Consider the following 15,697-nt stretch of genomic DNA (forward strand, 5'->3'; position numbering starts at 1 on the left):
GGCCTGCTTGCGGAAGTGAGCTCGGCTTCAGTCTTGCTTCTCGGAGGTAAGGCTGTCGTGCTCACTCGAGGTTTCCGGGCTAAGCGTTGCGAAGGCATCCTTCTCCGTGGAGCGACGTGTGTGTGGACGTGGAAGGGGATGGCATTCCACCCTGCCTTGTTTCGCACAGGGAGGTCGGGGGGCTTGACCTCAGGGGGTCCAACCCCCGGCGCGTCAGCAAACCGCTTCCCCGTGTAGGACGTGCGGCGCCGGCCTGGGAGAGGCCGGCCACAGCCCGCGAGCTCGTGCCTCCCGAAGCGCGCCCTTCCTCTCTCCTCCCCGCTTCTCTCTTCGCACTCATCTTTCCCTGGGCGGACGTTTTCCCGGCAGCACCGTGTTGCACGGAATCCAGGGCGGAGCTGTCTCCTTCGGTTGCCAGGCCCGGGCGTGTGTCGACCTTGACACCGCGAAGCCCGCTGTTGCCCCGGACGTGCTGGCGGCACCCGCCGGTCCCTGGATTGGAGGCCGAAGCCGGCAGCGTGTGCGCATCTTCCTCCGCCTCTGAGAGAAGGAGTTGTGCTTTCGGGGAATTGGGAGGTGAAAGGGCCCCCTCCGGGAAGCGCGTTCCAAGAGCTGAGGCTTGGGTGCCTTGCTCCGTGCTTCTAGGTGCCAGAGCCGCTTCTCTCTTCCCGGGACGGAGTGGGGCTGGCTGGGCCAATGCGTCGTCCTGAAGCAATCCCGTGGCAGGGGCTCGGCGCTTCCCCCGTCCGTTTCGGGCGAGCCTCCCAGCTCAGGGCGCCCCCAGAGAGTTTGGCCTGCAGGCCGGCGTCGCCGTCACGACCTCGCCGAGAGCCGGGTGTTCAGCTCGGTGCACTCCGAACGCAGGCTCCGGTGGGTTCGACTGAGGGCGGGAGCCCGGCTGAGGGAAGCGGGGCTGCTGTCAGAAGGCCTCCCGTGCCCTCACAACGAGTGTGTTTGCTCTGCTGTGGGTCCCGCGTCACGGTCGTGGCACGAGCCGCTCCCGACGCCCTTGCGAAGGGCTTCGCTGAGGCCCAGGTCGGGGGCCTCCTTCTAGGACGGCCCCCGACCTGAGGCCCGGCACGCAGCCTCCCTGAAGCTGCCGCCACCTCCGCCGCGGCCAAGCTTTGTCTCTTGGCGAAAGAGGCCTGCTCGCGGAAGGGAGCTCGGCTTCAGGCTTGCTTCTCGGAGGTAAGGCTGTGGTGCTCCCTCGAGGTTTCCGGGCTAAGCGTTGAGAAAGCATCCTTCTCCGTGGAGCGACGTGTGTGTGGACGTGGACGGGGATGGCATTCCACCCTGCCTTGTTTCGCACAGGGAGGTCGGGGGGCTAGACCGCAGGGGGTCCAACCCCCGGCGCGTCAGCAAACCGCTTCCCCGTGTAGGACGTGAGGCGCCGGCCCGGGAGAGGCCGGCCCCACAGCCCGGGCGCTCGTGCCTCACGAAGCGCGCCCTGCCTCTCTCCCCCACGCTTCTCTCTTCGCACTCATCTTTCCCTGGGCGGACGTTTTCCGGCAGCACCGTGTTGCACGGAATCCAGGGCGGAGCTGTCTCCTTCGGTTGCCAGGCCCGGGCGTGTGTCGCCCTTGACACCGCGAAGCCCGCTGGCGCCCCGGACGTGCTGGCGGCACCCGCCGGTCCCTGAAGTGGAGGCCCAAGCCGGCAGCGTGTGCGCGTCTTCCTCTGCCTCTGAGAGAAGGCGTTGTGCTTTTGGGGAATGGGGAGGTGAAAGGGCCCCCTCCGGGAAGCGCGTTCCAGGAGCTGAGGGTTGGGTGCCTTGCACCGTGCTTCTAGGTGCCAGAGCCGCTTCTCTCTTCCCGGGACTGAGTGGGGCTGGCTGGGCCAATGCGTCATCCTGAAGCAATCCCATGGCAGGGGCTTGGCGCTTCCCCCGTCCGTTTCGGGCGAGCCTCCCAGCTCAGGGCGCCCCCAGAGAGTTTGGCCGGAAGGCTGGCGTCGCCGTCACGTCCTCACCGAGAGCCGGGTGTTCAGCTCGGTGCACTCCGAACGCAGGCTCCGGTGGGTTCGACTGAGGGCGGGCGCCCGGCTGAGGGAAGCGGGCCTGCTGTCAGAAGGCCTCCCGTGCCCTCACAACGAGTGTGTTTGCTCTGCTGTGGGTCCCGTGTCACGGTCGTGGCAGAAGCCGCTCCCGACGCCCTTGCGAAGGGCTTCGCTGAGGCCCAGGTCGGGGGCCTCCTTCTAGGACGGCGCCCGACCTGAGGCCCGGCACGCAGCCTCCCTGAGGCTTCCGCCACCCCCGCCGCGGCCAAGCTTTCTCTCTGGGCGAAAGAGGCCTGCTTGCGGAAGGGAGCTCGGCTTCTGGCTTGCTTCTCGGAGGTAAGGCTGTCGTGCTCACTCGAGGTTTCCGGGCTAAGCGTTGAGAAGGCATCCTTCTCCGTGGAGCGACGTGTGTGTGGACGTGGAAGGGGATGGCATTCCACCCTGCCTTGTTTCGCACAGGGAGGTCGGGGGGCTTGACCTCAGGGGGTTCAACCCCCGGCGCGTCAGCAAACCGCTTCCCCGTGTAGGAGGTGAGGCGCCGGTACGGGAGAGGCCGGCCGCACAGCCCGGGCGCTCGTGCCTCACGAAGCGCGCCCTGCCTCTCTCCCCCCCGCTTCTCTCTTCGCACTCATCTTTCCCTGGGCGGACGTTTTCCGGCAGCACCGTGTTGCACGGAATCCAGGGTGGAGCTGTCTCCTTCGGTTGCCAGGCCCGGGCGTGTGTCGACCTTGACACCGCGAAGCCCGCTGGCGCCCCGGACGTGCTGGCGGCACCCGCCGGTCCCTGGAGTGGAGGCCCAAGCCGGCAGCGTGTGCGCGTCTTCCTCCGCCTCTGAGAGAAGGCGTTGTGCTTTCGGGGAATGGGGAGGTGAAAGGGCCCCCTCCGGGAAGCGCGTTCCAGGAGCTGAGGGTTGGGTGCCTTGCTCCGTGCTTCTAGGTGCCAGAGCCGCTTCTCTCTTCCCGGGACGGAGTTTGGCTGGCTGGGCCAATGCGTCGTCCTGAAGCAATCCCGTGGCAGGGGCTTGGCGCTTCCCCCGTCCGTTTCGGGCGAGCCTCCCAGCTCAGGGCGCCCCCAGAGAGTTTGGCCGGAAGGCCGGCGTCGCCGTCACGACCTCGCCGAGAGCCGGGTCTTCAGCTCGGTGCACTCCGAACGCAGGCTCCGGTGGGTTCGACTGAGGGCGGGCGCCCGGCTGAGGGAAGCGGGCCTGCTGTCAGAAGGCCTCCCGTGCCCTCACAACGAGTGTATTTGCTCGGCTGTGGGTCCCGAGTCACGGTCGTGGCAGGAGCCGCTCCCGACGCCCTTGCGAAGGGCTTCGCTGAGGTCCAGGTCGGGGGCCTCCTTCTAGGACGGCCCCCGACCTGAGGCCCGGCACGCAGCCTCCCTGAGGCTTCCGCCACCCCCGCCGCGGCCAAGCTTTCTCTCTGGGCGAAAGAGGCCTGCTTGCGGAAGGGAGCTCGGCTTCAGGCTTGCTTCTCGGAGGTAAGGCTGTCGTGCTCACTCGAGGTTTCCGGGCTAAGCGTTGCGAAGGCATCCTTCTCCGTGGAGCGACGTGTGTGTGGACGTGGAAGGGGATGGCATTCCACCCTGCCTTGTTTCGCACAGGGAGGTCGGGGGGCTTGACCTCAGGGGGTCCAACCCCCGGCGCGTCAGCAAACCGCTTCCCCGTGTAGGACGTGCGGCGCCGGCCTGGGAGAGGCCGGCCACAGCCCGCGAGCTCGTGCCTCACGAAGCGCGCCCTTCCTCTCTCCTCCCCGCTTCTCTCTTCGCACTCATCTTTCCCTGGGCGGACGTTTTCCCGGCAGCACCGTGTTGCACGGAATCCAGGGCGGAGCTGTCTCCTTCGGTTGCCAGGCCCGGGCGTGTGTCGACCTTGACACCACGAAGCCCGCTGTTGCCCCGGACGTGCTGGCGGCACCCGCCGGTCCCTGGATTGGAGGCCGAAGCCGGCAGCGTGTGCGCATCTTCCTCCGCCTCTGAGAGAAGGCGTTGTGCTTTCGGGGAATGGGGAGGTGAAAGGGCCCCCTCCGGGAAGCGCGTTCCAAGAGCTGAGGGTTGGGTGACTTGCTCCGTGCTTCTAGGTGCCAGAGCCGCTTCTCTCTTCCCGGGACGGAGTGGGGCTGGCTGGGCCAATGCGTCGTCCTGAAGCAATCCCGTGGCAGGGGCTCGGCGCTTCCCCCGTCCGTTTCGGGCGAGCCTCCCAGCTCAGGGCGCCCCCAGAGAGTTTGGCCTGCAGGCCGGCGTCGCCGTCACGACCTCGCCGAGAGCCGGGTGTTGAGCTCAGTGCACTCCGAACGCAGGCGCCGGTGGGTTCGACTGAGGGCGGGCGCCCGGCTGAGGGAAGCGGGGCTGCTGTCAGAAGGCCTCCCGTGCCCTCACAACGAGTGTGTTTGCTCTGCTGTGGGTCCCGCGTCACGGTCGTGGCAGGAGCCGCTCCCGATGCCCTTGCGAAGGGCTTCGCTGAGGCCCAGGTCGGGGGCCTCCTTCTAGGACGGCCCCCGATCTGAGGCCCGGCACGCAGCCTCCCTGAGGCTGCCGCCACCCCCGCCACGGCCAAGCTTTCTCTCTGGGCGAAAGAGGCCTGCTTGCGGAAGGGAGCTCGGCTTCAGGCTTGCTTCTCGGAGGTAAGGCTGTGGTGCTCACTCGAGGTTTCCGGGCTAAGCGTTGAGAAGGCATCCTTCTCCGTGGAGCGACGTGTGTGTGGACGTGGAAGGGGTTGGCATTCCACCCTGCCCTGTTTCGCACAGGGAGGTCGGGGGGCTTGACCTCAGGGGGTCCAACCCCCGGCGCGTCAGCAAACCGCTTCCCCGTGTAGGAGGTGAAGCGCCGGTCCGGGAGAGGCCGGCCGCACAGCACGGGCGCTCGTGCCTCCCGAAGCGCGCCCTTCCTCTCTCCTCCCCGCTTCTCTCTTCGCACTCATCTTTCCCTGGGCGGACGTTTTCCCGGCAGCACCGTGTTGCACGGAATCCAGGGCGGAGCTGTCTCCTTCGGTTGCCAGGCCCGGGCGTGTGTCGACCTTGACACCGCGAAGCCCGCTGTTGCCCCGGACGTGCTGGCGGCACCCGCCGGTCCCTGGATTGGAGGCCGAAGCCGGCAGCGTGTGCGCATCTTCCTCCGCCTCTGAGAGAAGGAGTTGTGCTTTCGGGGAATGGGGAGGTGAAAGGGCCCCCTCCGGGAAGCGCGTTCCAGGAGCTGAGGGTTGGGTGCCTTGCTCCGTGCTTCTAGGTGCCAGAGCCGCTTCTCTCTTCCCGGGACTGAGTGGGGCTGGCTGGGCCAATGCGTCGTCCTGAAGCAATCCCGTGGCAGGGGCTTGGCGCTTCCCCCGTCCGTTTCGGGCGAGCCTCCCAGCTCAGGGCGCCCCCAGAGAGTTTGGCCGGAAGGCCGGCGTCGCCGTCACGTCCTCACCGAGAGCCGGGTGTTCAGCTCGGTGCACTCCGAACGCAGGCTCCGGTGGGTTCGACTGAGGGCGGGCGCCCGGCTGAGGGAAGCGGGCCTGCTGTCAGAAGGCCTCCCGTGCCCTCACAACGAGTGTGTTTGCTCTGCTGTGGGTCCCGTGTCACGGTCGTGGCAGAAGCCGCTCCCGACGCCCTTGCGAAGGGCTTCGCTGAGGCCCAGGTCGGGGGCCTCCTTCTAGGACGGCGCCCGACCTGAGGCCCGGCACGCAGCCTCCCTGAGGCTTCCGCCACCCCCGCCGCGGCCAAGCTTTCTCTCTGGGCGAAAGAGGCCTGCTTGCGGAAGGGAGCTCGGCTTCAGGCTTGCTTCTCGGAGGTAAGGCTGTCGTGCTCACTCGAGGTTTCCGGGCTAAGCGTTGAGAAGGCATCCTTCTCCGTGGAGCGACGTGTGTGTGGACGTGGAAGGGGATGGCATTCCACCCTGCCTTGTTTCGCACAGGGAGGTCGGGGGGCTTGACCTCAGGGGGTTCAACCCCCGGCGCGTCAGCAAACCGCTTCCCCGTGTAGGAGGTGAGGCGCCGGTACGGGAGAGGCCGGCCGCACAGCCCGGGCGCTCGTGCCTCACGAAGCGCGCCCTGCCTCTCTCCCCCCCGCTTCTCTCTTCGCACTCATCTTTCCCTGGGCGGACGTTTTCCGGCAGCACCGTGTTGCACGGAATCCAGGGTGGAGCTGTCTCCTTCGGTTGCCAGGGCCGGGCGTGTGTCGACCTTGACACCGCGAAGCCCGCTGGCGCCCCGGACGTGCTGGCGGCACCCGCCGGTCCCTGGAGTGGAGGCCCAAGCCGGCAGCGTGTGCGCGTCTTCCTCCGCCTCTGAGAGAAGGCGTTGTGCTTTCGGGGAATGGGGAGGTGAAACGGCCCCCTCCGGGAAGCGCGTTCCAGGAGCTGAGGGTTGGGTGCCTTGCTCCGTGCTTCTAGGTGCCAGAGCCGCTTCTCTCTTCCCGGGACTGAGTGGGGCTGGCTGGGCCAATGCGTCGTCCTGAAGCAATCCCGTGGCAGGGGCTTGGCGCTTCCCCCGTCCGTTTCGGGCGAGCCTCCCAGCTCAGGGCGCCCCCAGAGAGTTTGGCCGGAAGGCCGGCGTCGCCGTCACGACCTCGCCGAGAGCCGGGTCTTCAGCTCGGTGCACTCCGAACGCAGGCTCCGGTGGGTTCGACTGAGGGCGGGCGCCCGGCTGAGGGAAGCGGGCCTGCTGTCAGAAGGCCTCCCGTGCCCTCACAACGAGTGTATTTGCTCGGCTGTGGGTCCCGAGTCACGGTCGTGGCAGGAGCCGCTCCCGACGCCCTTGCGAAGGGCTTCGCTGAGGTCCAGGTCGGGGGCCTCCTTCTAGGACGGCCCCCGACCTGAGGCCCGGCACGCAGCCTCCCTGAGGCTTCCGCCACCCCCGCCGCGGCCAAGCTTTCTCTCTGGGCGAAAGAGGCCTGCTTGCGGAAGGGAGCTCGGCTTCAGGCTTGCTTCTCGGAGGTAAGGCTGTCGTGCTCACTCGAGGTTTCCGGGCTAAGCGTTGCGAAGGCATCCTTCTCCGTGGAGCGACGTGTGTGTGGACGTGGAAGGGGATGGCATTCCACCCTGCCTTGTTTCGCACAGGGAGGTCGGGGGGCTTGACCTCAGGGGGTCCAACCCCCGGCGCGTCAGCAAACCGCTTCCCCGTGTAGGACGTGCGGCGCCGGCCTGGGAGAGGCCGGCCACAGCCCGCGAGCTCGTGCCTCACGAAGCGCGCCCTTCCTCTCTCCTCCCCGCTTCTCTCTTCGCACTCATCTTTCCCTGGGCGGACGTTTTCCCGGCAGCACCGTGTTGCACGGAATCCAGGGCGGAGCTGTCTCCTTCGGTTGCCAGGCCCGGGCGTGTGTCGACCTTGACACCACGAAGCCCGCTGTTGCCCCGGACGTGCTGGCGGCACCCGCCGGTCCCTGGATTGGAGGCCGAAGCCGGCAGCGTGTGCGCATCTTCCTCCGCCTCTGAGAGAAGGCGTTGTGCTTTCGGGGAATGGGGAGGTGAAAGGGCCCCCTCCGGGAAGCGCGTTCCAAGAGCTGAGGGTTGGGTGACTTGCTCCGTGCTTCTAGGTGCCAGAGCCGCTTCTCTCTTCCCGGGACGGAGTGGGGCTGGCTGGGCCAATGCGTCGTCCTGAAGCAATCCCGTGGCAGGGGCTCGGCGCTTCCCCCGTCCGTTTCGGGCGAGCCTCCCAGCTCAGGGCGCCCCCAGAGAGTTTGGCCTGCAGGCCGGCGTCGCCGTCACGACCTCGCCGAGAGCCGGGTGTTGAGCTCAGTGCACTCCGAACGCAGGCGCCGGTGGGTTCGACTGAGGGCGGGCGCCCGGCTGAGGGAAGCGGGGCTGCTGTCAGAAGGCCTCCCGTGCCCTCACAACGAGTGTGTTTGCTCTGCTGTGGGTCCCGCGTCACGGTCGTGGCAGGAGCCGCTCCCGATGCCCTTGCGAAGGGCTTCGCTGAGGCCCAGGTCGGGGGCCTCCTTCTAGGACGGCCCCCGATCTGAGGCCCGGCACGCAGCCTCCCTGAGGCTGCCGCCACCCCCGCCACGGCCAAGCTTTCTCTCTGGGCGAAAGAGGCCTGCTTGCGGAAGGGAGCTCGGCTTCAGGCTTGCTTCTCGGAGGTAAGGCTGTGGTGCTCACTCGAGGTTTCCGGGCTAAGCGTTGAGAAGGCATCCTTCTCCGTGGAGCGACGTGTGTGTGGACGTGGAAGGGGTTGGCATTCCACCCTGCCCTGTTTCGCACAGGGAGGTCGGGGGGCTTGACCTCAGGGGGTCCAACCCCCGGCGCGTCAGCAAACCGCTTCCCCGTGTAGGAGGTGAAGCGCCGGTCCGGGAGAGGCCGGCCGCACAGCACGGGCGCTCGTGCCTCCCGAAGCGCGCCCTTCCTCTCTCCTCCCCGCTTCTCTCTTCGCACTCATCTTTCCCTGGGCGGACGTTTTCCCGGCAGCACCGTGTTGCACGGAATCCAGGGCGGAGCTGTCTCCTTCGGTTGCCAGGCCCGGGCGTGTGTCGACCTTGACACCGCGAAGCCCGCTGTTGCCCCGGACGTGCTGGCGGCACCCGCCGGTCCCTGGATTGGAGGCCGAAGCCGGCAGCGTGTGCGCATCTTCCTCCGCCTCTGAGAGAAGGAGTTGTGCTTTCGGGGAATGGGGAGGTGAAAGGGCCCCCTCCGGGAAGCGCGTTCCAGGAGCTGAGGGTTGGGTGCCTTGCTCCGTGCTTCTAGGTGCCAGAGCCGCTTCTCTCTTCCCGGGACTGAGTGGGGCTGGCTGGGCCAATGCGTCGTCCTGAAGCAATCCTGTGGCAGGGGCTTGGCGCTTCCCCCGTCCGTTTCGGGCGAGCCTCCCAGCTCAGGGCGCCCCCAGAGAGTTTGGCCGGAAGGCCGGCGTCGCCGTCACGTCCTCACCGAGAGCCGGGTGTTCAGCTCGGTGCACTCCGAACGCAGGCTCCGGTGGGTTCGACTGAGGGCGGGCGCCCGGCTGAGGGAAGCGGGCCTGCTGTCAGAAGGCCTCCCGTGCCCTCACAACGAGTGTGTTTGCTCTGCTGTGGGTCCCGTGTCACGGTCGTGGCAGAAGCCGCTCCCGACGCCCTTGCGAAGGGCTTCGCTGAGGCCCAGGTCGGGGGCCTCCTTCTAGGACGGCGCCCGACCTGAGGCCCGGCACGCAGCCTCCCTGAGGCTTCCGCCACCCCCGCCGCGGCCAAGCTTTCTCTCTGGGCGAAAGAGGCCTGCTTGCGGAAGGGAGCTCGGCTTCAGGCTTGCTTCTCGGAGGTAAGGCTGTCGTGCTCACTCGAGGTTTCCGGGCTAAGCGTTGAGAAGGCATCCTTCTCCGTGGAGCGACGTGTGTGTGGACGTGGAAGGGGATGGCATTCCACCCTGCCTTGTTTCGCACAGGGAGGTCGGGGGGCTTGACCTCAGGGGGTTCAACCCCCGGCGCGTCAGCAAACCGCTTCCCCGTGTAGGAGGTGAGGCGCCGGTACGGGAGAGGCCGGCCGCACAGCCCGGGCGCTCGTGCCTCACGAAGCGCGCCCTGCCTCTCTCCCCCCCGCTTCTCTCTTCGCACTCATCTTTCCCTGGGCGGACGTTTTCCGGCAGCACCGTGTTGCACGGAATCCAGGGTGGAGCTGTCTCCTTCGGTTGCCAGGGCCGGGCGTGTGTCGACCTTGACACCGCGAAGCCCGCTGGCGCCCCGGACGTGCTGGCGGCACCGGCCGGTCCCTGGAGTGGAGGCCCAAGCCGGCAGCGTGTGCGCGTCTTCCTCCGCCTCTGAGAGAAGGCGTTGTGCTTTCGGGGAATGGGGAGGTGAAACGGCCCCCTCCGGGAAGCGCGTTCCAGGAGCTGAGGGTTGGGTGCCTTGCTCCGTGCTTCTAGGTGCCAGAGCCGCTTCTCTCTTCCCGGGACGGAGTTTGGCTGGCTGGGCCAATGCGTCGTCCTGAAGCAAATCCGTGGCAGGGGCTTGGCGCTTCCCCCGTCCGTTTCGGGCGAGCCTCCCAGCTCAGGGCGCCCCCAGAGAGTTTGGCCGGAAGGCCGGCGTCGCCGTCACGACCTCGCCGAGAGCCGGGTCTTCAGCTCGGTGCACTCCGAACGCAGGCTCCGGTGGGTTCGACTGAGGGCGGGCGCCCGGCTGAGGGAAGCGGGGCTGCTGTCAGAAGGCCTCCCGTGCCCTCACAACGAGTGTATTTGCTCGGCTGTGGGTCCCGCGTCACGGTCGTGGCAGGAGCCGCTCACGACGCCCTTGCGAAGGGCTTCGCTGAGGTCCAGGTCGGGGGCCTCCTTCTAGGACGGCCCCCGACCTGAGGCCCGGCACGCAGCCTCCCTGAGGCTTCCGCCACCCCCGCCGCGGCCAAGCTTTCTCTCTGGGCGAAAGAGGCCTGCTTGCGGAAGTGAGCTCGGCTTCAGTCTTGCTTCTCGGAGGTAAGGCTGTCGTGCTCACTCGAGGTTTCCGGGCTAAGCGTTGCGAAGGCATCCTTCTCCGTGGAGCGACGTGTGTGTGGACGTGGAAGGGGATGGCATTCCACCCTGCCTTGTTTCGCACAGGGAGGTCGGGGGGCTTGACCTCAGGGGGTCCAACCCCCGGCGCGTCAGCAAACCGCTTCCCCGTGTAGGACGTGCGGCGCCGGCCTGGGAGAGGCCGGCCACAGCCCGCGAGCTCGTGCCTCACGAAGCGCGCCCTTCCTCTCTCCTCCCCGCTTCTCTCTTCGCACTCATCTTTCCCTGGGCGGACGTTTTTCCGGCAGCACCGTGTTGCACGGAATCCAGGGCGGAGCTGTCTCCTTCGGTTGCCAGGCCCGGGCGTGTGTCGACCTTGACACCACGAAGCCCGCTGTTGCCCCGGACGTGCTGGCGGCACCCGCCGGTCCCTGGATTGGAGGCCGAAGCCGGCAGCGTGTGCGCATCTTCCTCCGCCTCTGAGAGAAGGCGTTGTGCTTTCGGGGAATGGGGAGGTGAAAGGGCCCCCTCCGGGAAGCGCGTTCCAAGAGCTGAGGGTTGGGTGCCTTGCTCCGTGCTTCTAGGTGCCAGAGCCGCTTCTCTCTTCCCGGGACGGAGTGGGGCTGGCTGGGCCAATGCGTCGTCCTGAAGCAATCCCGTGGCAGGGGCTCGGCGCTTCCCCCGTCCGTTTCGGGCGAGCCTCCCAGCTCAGGGCGCCCCCAGAGAGTTTGGCCTGCAGGCCGGCGTCGCCGTCACGACCTCGCCGAGAGCCGGGTGTTGAGCTCAGTGCACTCCGAACGCAGGCGCCGGTGGGTTCGACTGAGGGCGGGCGCCCGGCTGAGGGAAGCGGGGCTGCTGTCAGAAGGCCTCCCGTGCCCTCACAACGAGTGTGTTTGCTCTGCTGTGGGTCCCGCGTCACGGTCGTGGCAGGAGCCGCTCCCGATGCCCTTGCGAAGGGCTTCGCTGAGGCCCAGGTCGGGGGCCTCCTTCTAGGACGGCCCCCGATCTGAGGCCCGGCACGCAGCCTCCCTGAGGCTGCCGCCACCCCCGCCACGGCCAAGCTTTCTCTCTGGGCGAAAGAGGCCTGCTTGCGGAAGGGAGCTCGGCTTCAGGCTTGCTTCTCGGAGGTAAGGCTGTGGTGCTCACTCGAGGTTTCCGGGCTAAGCGTTGAGAAGGCATCCTTCTCCGTGGAGCGACGTGTGTGTGGACGTGGAAGGGGTTGGCATTCCACCCTGCCCTGTTTCGCACAGGGAGGTCGGGGGGCTTGACCTCAGGGGGTCCAACCCCCGGCGCGTCAGCAAACCGCTTCCCCGTGTAGGAGGTGAAGCGCCGGTCCGGGAGAGGCCGGCCGCACAGCACGGGCGCTCGTGCCTCCCGAAGCGCGCCCTTCCTCTCTCCTCCCCGCTTCTCTCTTCGCACTCATCTTTCCCTGGGCGGACGTTTTCCCGGCAGCACCGTGTTGCACGGAATCCAGGGCGGAGCTGTCTCCTTCGGTTGCCAGGCCCGGGCGTGTGTCGACCTTGACACCGCGAAGCCCGCTGTTGCCCCGGACGTGCTGGCGGCACCCGCCGGTCCCTGGATTGGAGGCCGAAGCCGGCAGCGTGTGCGCATCTTCCTCCGCCTCTGAGAGAAGGAGTTGTGCTTTCGGGGAATGGGGAGGTGAAAGGGCCCCCTCCGGGAAGCGCGTTCCAGGAGCTGAGGGTTGGGTGCCTTGCTCCGTGCTTCTAGGTGCCAGAGCCGCTTCTCTCTTCCCGGGACTGAGTGGGGCTGGCTGGGCCAATGCGTCGTCCTGAAGCAATCCCGTGGCAGGGGCTTGGCGCTTCCCCCGTCCGTTTCGGGCGAGCCTCCCAGCTCAGGGCGCCCCCAGAGAGTTTGGCCGGAAGGCCGGCGTCGCCGTCACGTCCTCACCGAGAGCCGGGTGTTCAGCTCGGTGCACTCCGAACGCAGGCTCCGGTGGGTTCGACTGAGGGCGGGCGCCCGGCTGAGGGAAGCGGGCCTGCTGTCAGAAGGCCTCCCGTGCCCTCACAACGAGTGTGTTTGCTCTGCTGTGGGTCCCGTGTCACGGTCGTGGCAGAAGCCGCTCCCGACGCCCTTGCGAAGGGCTTCGCTGAGGCCCAGGTCGGGGGCCTCCTTCTAGGACGGCGCCCGACCTGAGGCCCGGCACGCAGCCTCCCTGAGGCTTCCGCCACCCCCGCCGCGGCCAAGCTTTCTCTCTGGGCGAAAGAGGCCTGCTTGCGGAAGGGAGCTCGGCTTCAGGCTTGCTTCTCGGAGGTAAGGCTGTCGTGCTCACTCGAGGTTTCCGGGCTAAGCGTTGAGAAGGCATCCTTCTCCGTGGAGCGACGTGTGTGTGGACGTGGAAGGGGATGGCATTCCACCCTGCCTTGTTTCGCACAGGGAGGTCGGGGGGCTTGACCTCAGGGGGTTCAACCCCCGGCGCGTCAGCAAACCGCTTCCCCGTGTAGGAGGTGAGGCGCCGGTACGGGAGAGGCCGGCCGCACAGCCCGGGCGCTCGTGCCTCACGAAGCGCGCCCTGCCTCTCTCCCCCCCGCTTCTCTCTTCGCACTCATCTTTCCCTGGGCGGACGTTTTCCGGCAGCACCGTGTTGCACGGAATCCAGGGTGGAGCTGTCTCCTTCGGTTGCCAGGGCCGGGCGTGTGTCGACCTTGACACCGCGAAGCCCGCTGGCGCCCCGGACGTGCTGGCGGCACCGGCCGGTCCCTGGAGTGGAGGCCCAAGCCGGCAGCGTGTGCGCGTCTTCCTCCGCCTCTGAGAGAAGGCGTTGTGCTTTCGGGGAATGGGGAGGTGAAACGGCCCCCTCCGGGAAGCGCGTTCCAGGAGCTGAGGGTTGGGTGCCTTGCTCCGTGCTTCTAGGTGCCAGAGCCGCTTCTCTCTTCCCGGGACTGAGTGGGGCTGGCTGGGCCAATGCGTCGTCCTGAAGCAATCCCGTGGCAGGGGCTTGGCGCTTCCCCCGTCCGTTTCGGGCGAGCCTCCCAGCTCAGGGCGCCCCCAGAGAGTTTGGCCGGAAGGCCGGCGTCGCCGTCACGTCCTCACCGAGAGCCGGGTGTTCAGCTCGGTGCACTCCGAACGCAGGCTCCGGTGGGTTCGACTGAGGGCGGGCGCCCGGCTGAGGGAAGCGGGCCTGCTGTCAGAAGGCCTCCCGTGCCCTCACAACGAGTGTGTTTGCTCTGCTGTGGGTCCCGTGTCACGGTCGTGGCAGAAGCCGCTCCCGACGCCCTTGCGAAGGGCTTCGCTGAGGCCCAGGTCGGGGGCCTCCTTCTAGGACGGCGCCCGACCTGAGGCCCGGCACGCAGCCTCCCTGAGGCTTCCGCCACCCCCGCCGCGGCCAAGCTTTCTCTCTGGGCGAAAGAGGCCTGCTTGCGGAAGGGAGCTCGGCTTCAGGCTTGCTTCTCGGAGGTAAGGCTGTCGTGCTCACTCGAGGTTTCCGGGCTAAGCGTTGAGAAGGCATCCTTCTCCGTGGAGCGACGTGTGTGTGGACGTGGAAGGGGATGGCATTCCACCCTGCCTTGTTTCGCACAGGGAGGTCGGGGGGCTTGACCTCAGGGGGTTCAACCCCCGGCGCGTCAGCAAACCGCTTCCCCGTGTAGGAGGTGAGGCGCCGGTACGGGAGAGGCCGGCCGCACAGCCCGGGCGCTCGTGCCTCACGAAGCGCGCCCTGCCTCTCTCCCCCCCGCTTCTCTCTTCGCACTCATCTTTCCCTGGGCGGACGTTTTCCGGCAGCACCGTGTTGCACGGAATCCAGGGTGGAGCTGTCTCCTTCGGTTGCCAGGGCCGGGCGTGTGTCGACCTTGACACCGCGAAGCCCGCTGGCGCCCCGGACGAGCTGGCGGCACCGGCCGGTCCCTGGAGTGGAGGCCCAAGCCGGCAGCGTGTGCGCGTCTTCCTCCGCCTCTGAGAGAAGGCGTTGTGCTTTCGGGGAATGGGGAGGTGAAACGGCCCCCTCCGGGAAGCGCGTTCCAGGAGCTGAGGGTTGGGTGCCTTGCTCCGTGCTTCTAGGTGCCAGAGCCGCTTCTCTCTTCCCGGGACTGAGTGGGGCTGGCTGGGCCAATGCGTCGTCCTGAAGCAATCCCGTGGCAGGGGCTTGGCGCTTCCCCCGTCCGTTTCGGGCGAGCCTCCCAGCTCAGGGCGCCCCCAGAGAGTTTGGCCGGAAGGCCGGCGTCGCCGTCACGTCCTCACCGAGAGCCGGGTGTTCAGCTCGGTGCACTCCGAACGCAGGCTCCGGTGGGTTCGACTGAGGGCGGGCGCCCGGCTGAGGGAAGCGGGCCTGCTGTCAGAAGGCCTCCCGTGCCCTCACAACGAGTGTGTTTGCTCTGCTGTGGGTCCCGTGTCACGGTCGTGGCAGAAGCCGCTCCCGACGCCCTTGCGAAGGGCTTCGCTGAGGCCCAGGTCGGGGGCCTCCTTCTAGGACGGCGCCCGACCTGAGGCCCGGCACGCAGCCTCCCTGAGGCTTCCGCCACCCCCGCCGCGGCCAAGCTTTCTCTCTGGGCGAAAGAGGCCTGCTTGCGGAAGGGAGCTCGGCTTCAGGCTTGCTTCTCGGAGGTAAGGCTGTCGTGCTCACTCGAGGTTTCCAGGCTAAGCGTTGAGAAGGCATCCTTCTCCGTGGAGCGACGTGTGTGTGGACGTGGAAGGGGATGGCATTCCACCCTGCCTTGTTTCGCACAGGGAGGTCGGGGGGCTTGACCTCAGGGGGTCCAACCCCCGGCGCGTCAGCAAACCGCTTCCCCGTGTAGGAGGTGAGGCGCCGGTACGGGAGAGGCCGGCCGCACAGCCCGGGCGCTCGTGCCTCACGAAGCGCGCCCTGCCTCTCTCCCCCCCGCTTCTCTCTTCGCACTCATCTTTCCCTGGGCGGACGTTTTCCGGCAGCACCGTGTTGCACGGAATCCAGGGCGGAGCTGTCTCCTTCGGTTGCCAGGCCCGGGCGTGTGTCGACCTTGACACCGCGAAGCCCGCTGTTGCCCCGGACGTGCTGGCGGCACCCGCCGGTGCCTGGAGTGGAGGCCCAAGCCGGCAGCGTGTGCGCGTCTTCCTCCGCCTCTGAGAGAAGGCGTTGTGCTTTCGGGGAATGGGGAGGTGAAAGGGCCCCCTCCGGGAAGCGCGTTCCAGGAGCTGAGGGTTGGGTGCCTTGCTCCGTGCTTCTAGGTGCCAGAGCCGCTTCTCTCTTCCCGGGACGGAGTTTGGCTGGCTGGGCCAATGCGTCGTCCTGAAGCAATCCCGTGGCAGGGGCTCGGCGCTTCCCCCGTCCGTTTCGGGCGAGCCTCCCAGCTCAGGGCGCCCCCAGAGAGTTTGGCCTGCAGGCCGGCGTCGCCGTCACGACCTCGCCGAGAGCCGGGTG

Source organism: Martes martes (assembly GCF_963455335.1).
Source record: "Martes martes genome assembly, chromosome: 2".
Classification (NCBI taxonomy): domain Eukaryota; kingdom Metazoa; phylum Chordata; class Mammalia; order Carnivora; family Mustelidae; genus Martes; species Martes martes.